Source organism: Solanum stenotomum, chromosome 11, assembly GCF_019186545.1.
Source record: "Solanum stenotomum isolate F172 chromosome 11, ASM1918654v1, whole genome shotgun sequence".
Taxonomy (NCBI): domain Eukaryota; kingdom Viridiplantae; phylum Streptophyta; class Magnoliopsida; order Solanales; family Solanaceae; genus Solanum; species Solanum stenotomum.
In genome coordinates, this window is record NC_064292.1 from 28,879,795 (window position 1) to 28,888,354 (window position 8,560).

An 8,560-nucleotide genomic window follows, 5' to 3' on the forward strand; every position below is an offset into this window, starting at 1 on the left:
AACAAAAATATTTCAATAAAATATCAAGTTTCCAATCTAAGATATGGATCAAAACACAACAGAAATTACACTCATAGAAAAACAGGTATATCTATTTATGATTATGCGTAGCTACATCTATTGATTCCTGAATATCATAGCATGATAAAATAAGTTTATATTAGTTATTATATACTAGAATTATTTGAAGCATGTTTCTATTTTGCTAACATGGGAAAAAAAAAGGAAAAACTTTCAGAACTATGTCATCCTAAGGCTAAAACCGTAGGCAAGGAAAGTCGTGAGGGGAGTAAACAAAGTTGAGGCGCTGTTTAGGAAGAAAGTACCTTTGAAAGTACGGTGTTAGTAGTGACGAGAAAGCATGGTAAAAAATAATCTAGTTTATAGTAATCTAATATGAATAATATTTACAGTGCATATGATATGAGGAAATTATTGATTAAACAACGGAACATCAATATGGCTACTTACCTACGTGATAAAATGATATTAACTTATGAAACATTGATTTTATATATTCTAAAAGATATAGAAATAATTGAATTAAGAAGAATAATATGGGATAAAATATTTATTTTTGAAGAATTAGAACTAGCGACCCAAACCTGGTATGAAATAGATATAGACCTAGAACGAATTGATATTAGCGATCAAGAATTAGAATACTCAGACTAATGATAAACTACGAATACCTCCAATATTGGCAAGCAACTAAAAATATAACCTTATTAGGAGACCTAATAAAACAAAATATAGAAATATATCAAAGAACCCAAGATATACAATATATAGAATATATTATAGAAAATATAAAAGAAATAATCATATTAATACCCTTGAAAAAAGAATATTATGATAAAGTCTTGTATACCTAAAATGGTATCAGAGCTATGGATAAAAAGAAATATATTAGTAGAAAAATAAGAAAAACAAGAAGAAAAATAAACAAATTATATCCAGAATATAAACAACTCAATATCACAAAAACTAATAACGATAAATTAGATCAACTAATAAATAATATATCTAAATTAGAATATAAATATATTCAATATTTAAAGATACAATGAATAACGAGAATAACGAATATAGACAAAAACTTACTGAAATAATTATAGCAAAAAGACAAGAATTAAGACATAGGCAAAATAGACTTAACAGTAATATATTTGCAGAAATTTGTAAAAAATCTATAGTAGCACAGAGAAAAACTATTTTATATCTACAAATACAAATAGAAAACTTAGAATATAAACTACAACACAATTTATAAATGAATAAAGAAGAATACGCAATAGATGGAAAAACATATGAAAACTATGACGGACTAAAAATAAAGATAATATTTTCTAATCTAGGAAGAAGATATAAGAAAATAGCTGACAATCTAAGTTTAATGTTAGAAAAAGAAACAGTAAAATTAGACGATAGTTTAACTGCTATGATAAGAATAACAAAAGAAAATGAAGAAATAGATAGAAAAACGGAAATTGAAAAAATAAAACAACAAGCAAAAAAGGAAGTACAACAATTAAAAGAAGAAAAAAATACTAAAATAATAGAACTAGAAAAAGAGTTGGCAATATTGAAAGAAATGTATGAAATTAAACAAAAAAAACAAACAAAAAACAAAATGAGCAAATGAGATAAATAAATTTTTTTAAAAAAATTAAAATTAGAAGAACTAGAAGAAAAAGAAGAAAACCAAGATAATCTACCTGAAATAGGAATTGATGAAATAAATAATGATGATCTAGAAGAATAACATTCAGAAACCAGCGAAACATATACGAAACTTTTAGCAAACATAGATACAAAGAATTTAGAAGTAAATACAGGACACGTAGACATGGATGAAAAACCAAGTACACCAGGAGTAAAAAATCCAAAAAATCCAAGATACTATAATATAAACTATGGACAATATGATAGAGAAAAAACTATGTGGGATAAAAGATTGAATAAAAAATGAACACCTAAACCAATAACTGAACAACAAAATTTTTTAGATTTAGACTGTGTTGTAGATATAAATAAAAAAATCCAATTATGGATGGGATATATATCAAAAAAATTAATAGATAACAAAATAGGAATGACAGAAACACCAGGATATATAGAAAGAACACTTATAGAAATAGTAAAATTATTCCTACAAAATTTATCAGATGAAAGTTTAAAAACTTTAAGAAGTAATAAAAAAATTGATGGTGAAATAGCTACTACAACTATGAAAATATTATATAAATACGAAGTAGCTATAAGAAACTAATTTAATAGTATGACAACATAAGTAGAAGAACAAAATAAAGAAAAAATCATAAACTAGAATCTAATGACAAAATTAGCAATATGTAATATGCGTTATATAGATGAATATACATGTGCATTTAGAGAATACTATTATAAAGGAACATATAGCATAGAAGAGAGTAAAGAAATAAGAAAATTATATTTTACAAAATTACGAGAACCTTTCAATTCAAAAGTAATAAAAAGTTGGAATGAAGCAGGATTAACAGATACATTAGGAACTAGAATGAAATTCTTACAGCGATGGTTTATAGAACTATGTGAAAAACATAAAGAAGAAATAAAAATGGAAAAAATATTGGTAAAAAACCTAGCATGTTGCAAAAATAAAACAACACCCCAATTCGTTTGTACAGACAGATACTATAAAAAGAAATATAATAAAAAATACATATCAAAATAAAATATAAAAAACCAAGAAGAAGATACTATGTAAAAAACTATAAAACTAAAAGACCATATAGAGCAAAGAAAAAATTAACAGGATGTACTTGTTACAATTGTGGAAAAATAGGACATATGGCAAAAAATTGTACATTACCTAAAAATTCAAAGAAAAAACAATTATATAAAAAATACTGGTAGACAATGAAAAAATATACACAAATAGAGTACGTAGATTATGAATTAGAAAGTGAAGATAGTATATATGGATTATCAGAAAACGAAACAGACGAAATGAAAAACAATTCAGTAATAGAATCAGATAATGAATACTATATCAATGACTGAAACAGATATACAAATAATAACTAAAGAAAAATATCAAGTTGAAGAATCGGCAAAACAAAAAATAATATTTGATAATAATATATTTGAACAAATAAAAGGAAAAGAATTAGACCTAAGCGTAGAAAAAATATTTGAAATACCAAAAATAAGAAATTGGTTTAAACAACAAAAAGAAGAGTATTATGTAGTAAGTCAAAGAGAACATATCATAGATTGCAAATACACCAAAGGAAAAGGAAAGGCTAAAATACCAATAATAAACAAACGAATAATCAATAAAGAAATACAATATATTAAGGCTAAAAATCCAATTAAATATGTACATTTAGGAGGAACAGAGATATTAATAAAAGCATGTTTTAGAGAAGGAATAAATACACCCATAGAAATATACTTAGCAGATGATAAGATCATACAACCTATAGAAAAAAGTATAATAAGTGCAGTAAAAGGTAACCTCATATACCAAAAATTTAAATTCATAATAAGTGCTAACTACTCAGTAGCAATAAATGACATGAATATAGATAAATCACTAGTATTATATTGAAAAATGTCAGGGATAGAACTACCCCAGGAAGTGAAATATTTATAGCTAGATGTAAAAACTTGTATGTTTTAACAACAAAAGATAACATAACAGCAAAAAATAAAATAAATAAAATAAAAATAGAAAATCATTTTGAGAGAATAGTTACAGTCATAGATAATAATGACTATAGTTATAATGAGATTGACATAAAAGAAGATTTAGAAATAGTAAAAGAAAGATTAAGCACATAAAAAAGAATAAACTATGAAATACCCTGAATATCATCAAAAAAGAGTACCTCAAGAAGAATAGATAAAACTTCTCAAAAATCAATAGAAGAAGAAATAAAACTATATCATTATTACATAACGGGAGTAATAGAGCAACGAAAATATCTAATGTTAATAAATACAGGACAAGAAGAAAATTATATTACAAGAGAATTAATAATAGAAGATGAAATAATTACTACTGAACAATTATGCCCTGAACTACCAAAGACATTAATGTATACCGAAGAAAACTACAGAAAAGGAAATAATCATTGGAAGAGTACCAATAGTAATAAAGTTTAAAGTATATCAAGGAGATAAAAATATCACATTAGGAATAAAATGGTTAGAACAAGGAAAATCATATAATTTAGAAGACAAACAGTTAACAATAAATTATAATAATAAGAAGATAATAATAAAAAAAACCTTCTTGTGATAAAAACATGAAAATATATATAATTGCAAAAATAATAATAGAAGGATATTACAACAGATACTATACACCAATGATAGACACAGAAACAGAAGCTAACATATGTAAATACAATTGATTACCAGAAGATAAATGGGAATAATTAAAAACACTGATAGTAGTAACACAATTTAATAATGAAGGAAGCATGATCACATATAAGGCAAAAAATATAAAAATACAAATATGGGATAAGATATTAACTATAGAAGAAATACATAACTTTGAATTGACCACAAAAGATATGCTATTGTGAATGCCATTTTTAGGAAAATTATACCCACATATAATAACAAAAACACACTGGTGGTTCACAACACCATATAAACAAAAAATAGGAGCAAAAAGAGTGAATAACAAAAAACGGAAAACAACAGAATGGATAAAAGGTAGTGAAAAAATTACACAAAAATTAGAAAATATAAAAGATGAAGACCCAGAAATAGAATTAGTTATATTCTCTATAGATAAAGTAAAAATAATCCAAGATAAGATAGAATTATTATATAGTGGGGATCCTTTACAAGGATGGAAGAAAAATAAAACAAAAGTAAAAATTGAGCTAATTGATAATAATATTATAATAACCCAAAAATCATTAAAATATAATTTTAATGATTTAACCGAATTCAAGATACATATAAATGAATTACTAGAAAAAGGATATATACAAGAAAGCAATAGTAAGCATACAATCCCAACATTTATTGTAAATAAACATAGTGAACGAAAAAGAGGAAAAAGTAGAATGGTTATTGACTATAGAAATTTAAATGCAAAAACTGAAACATATAATTACCCAATATCCAATAAAATATTAAAGATAAGACAAATATAAGGATATAATTATTTTAGCAAATTTGACTTCAAATCAAGATTCTACCACTTCAAGTTAGAAGAAGAATCTAAAAAAACTTAAAGCATTTACAGTACCACAAGGATTCTATGAATGAAATGTATTACCATTTGGATATAAGAATGTACCAGGTAGATATCAACACTTTATGGATAACTACTTTAAACGACTAGAAAATTGTATAGTATACATTGATGATATATTATTATATTCTTAAACACAAGATGAACATATAAGATTATTAGAAAAATTTGTACATATCATAGAATACTCAGGTATAAGCCTAATTAAAAAGAAAGCAGATATAATGAAAAAGCAAATAGAATTCTTAGGAATACAAATAGACAAAAATGGAACAAAAATGCAAACATATATAGTATAAAAGATAATAAATTATGAAGAACAAATAGATACAAAAAAGAAATTACAACCGTTTCTAGGATTAGTAAATCAAGTAAGAGAATATATACCTAGTTTAGCAGAAAATTTAAGACCATTACATAAAAGATTAAAGAAAGATGTAGAATATCATTTTGATAATAAAGATCAACAACAAATACGGAAAAAAAAATCATTATGTAAAAAATTACCTAAACTATGCTTTCCAGATGAAAATGAAAAATTCACCTATATAGTGAAATCAGATGCAAGTGAAATGAGCTACGGAGCAGTATTAAAATATAGATATAATAAGGAATAGGTACAACACCATTGCAGATATTATTCAGGAACATTTACAAATTCCGAAATAAAATGAGAACTAAATAGAAAAGAATTATATTCAATATATAAATGTTTAATAATTTTTGAACCATATATTGTGTATAACAAATTTATTGTAAGAACATATAATACGCAGGTAAAATGGTGGATAACAAGAAAGGTACAAGATTCAGTAACAACCAAAGAGATACGAAGACTAGTATTAAATATATTACATTTTACATTTACAGTAGAAGTAATATGTACTGAAAAGAATGTTATTCCAGATTACATCTCAAGACAAAGCTACCCAAACTGAGAAAGAAAATACTATAGAAGAAATACTCAAAGCTATGACTCTACTTTGCACAAAAGTAAAAAATATTGACAAAGAGCTACAACAAATAAAAAGTCAGTAGCATGACTATAAAAATGCGAAGCTAAGTCGATCAGACGACTTAAAATTCCAGAGCAACACGGTGACTTTAGGAAACACCTAAAACCCCATAATGATTTGTTACATGCAGCTACAGGAAGCACATCTGCAACAAAAGAAGAAAATAGAACCAGATATGCTAATACTAATATGAATAAAATATTTGAAAAACTATTTATGCCAAAGAACCAAAAAGATCCATTATTCATACCACCTCAACTAAATACATATAAAGAAAGCCTAGGACAAAACAAAAAGACTTATAACCATATAACCAGATCCTACATAGAAAACATTCATAAAATACAGACTTTTTTGAACCAGAATTCAAGATCCAAAAATACAAAAAAACCCCATGAAGATTATATTACACAAAATCTACAGGGATATAATAAGTTGATTGCACAACCTGGAACAAGTACCAATCTAGTAGGAACTTGCTACAACTGTGGACTATTAAATACCGTATATATCCAAACAGGAGATGAGATATCAGCAATACCAGAGTTACACAAGGCATTTATGCATTATAAAAGAATAACTAAAGGAATACTCTTTTATATAAAGTTCTATTCAGCACCAGCATAAATATTGTTTGATGAAATTAAACCTATCATACAAGTTATAAAAATCGGATTAACCAGGGAAATGATAATACCAGAAAAAATAGAACGACAAGACGAGATACGAAAAGTAGAGATACCAGAATTTTATGCCAGAAAGCAGATTATTGAATTAGCTATTATTTTAAACGAATTAACAACTAATTATTTAAATGGAAATTCAGTATGGAGCTATTATGCAAGAGAGCAAACTATGATATATTCAAATTCTAGAGAAGTTAGAGAAGCAGATATGGAAGAAATACGACAATGGATATTAAGCTTATTAAAAGTTTATCATGCTATGATATTCAGGAATCAATAAATTTAGCTACGCATAATCATAAATAGATTGAATTTCCATTGTCATATTTCTTCCATATCTACTTCTCTAACTTCTCTAGAATTTGAATATATCATAGTTTGCTCTCTTGCATAATAGCTTCATACTGAATTTCCATTTAAATAATTGGTTGTTAATTCGTTTAAAATAGTAGCTATTCCAATAATTCGCTTTCTGGCATAAAATTCTGGTATCTCTACTTTTTGTATCTCGTCTTGTCGTTCTATTTTTTCTGGTATTATCATTTTCCTGATTAATTCGATTTTTATAACTTGTATGATAGGTTTTATTTCATCATACAATATTTCTGCTGGTGCTTAATAGAACTTTATATAAAAGAGTGTTCCTTTAGTTATTCTTTTATAATGCATAAATGTCTTGTGTAACTCTGGTATTGCTGATATCTCATCTCCTGTTTGGGTACATACAGTATTTAATAGTCCATAGTTGTAGCAAGTTTCTACTAGATTGGTACGTGTTCCCGGTTGTGCAATCAGTTTATTATATCCCTGTAGATTTTGTGTAATATAATCTTCACGGGATTTTTTTGTATTTTTGGATCTTGGATTCTGGTTCAGAAAAGTCTGTATTTTATGGGTTTTCTATGTAGGATCTGGTTATATGGTTATAAGTCTTTTTGTTTTCTCCTAGGCTTTCTTTATATGTATTTAGCTGATGTGGTATGAATAATGGATCTTTTTGGTTCTTTTGGCATAAATGATTTGTCAGATATTTTATTCATATTAGTATTAGAATATCTAGTTCTAGTTTCTTCGTTTGTTGCAGATGTACTTCCTGTAGCTGCATGTAACAAATCATTATGGGTTTTTAGGTGTTTCCCAACGTCACCTTGTAGCTCTGGAATTTTTAAGTCTTCTGATCGACTTAGCTCAGCATTTTTATAGTCATGCTGCTGACTTTTTATTTGTTGTAGCTCTTTGTCAATATTTTCTACTTTTGTGCAAAGTAGGTTCATGGCTTTGAGTATTTCTTCTATAGTATTTTCTTTCTCAGTTTGGGTAGCTTTGTCTTGAGATGTAATCTGCAATAACATTCTTCTCAGTACATATTACTTCTATTGTAAATGTAAAATTTAATATATGCAATACTAGTCTTCGTATCTCTTTGGTTTGTTACTGAATCTTGTACCTTTCTTGTTATCTACCATTTTATGTTTTAGAATATAATAATATATCATCAATGTATACTATACAATTTTCTAGTTGTTTAAAGTAGTTATCCATAAAGTGTTGATATCTACCTAGTACATTTTTATATCCAAATGGTAATACATTTC

At 26.1% G+C, this 8,560-nt stretch overlaps 2 pseudogenes; one reads left to right on the forward strand and one right to left on the reverse strand.

The window, feature by feature from the left end:
• The first annotated feature begins 6,157 nt into the window (after positions 1-6,157).
• On the forward strand, positions 6,158-7,245 carry LOC125845816 (uncharacterized; annotated as a pseudogene).
• Positions 7,246-7,247: 2 nt separating this feature from the next.
• Positions 7,248-8,317, reverse strand: LOC125845818 (uncharacterized; annotated as a pseudogene).
• Positions 8,318-8,560: the final 243 nt, after the last annotated feature.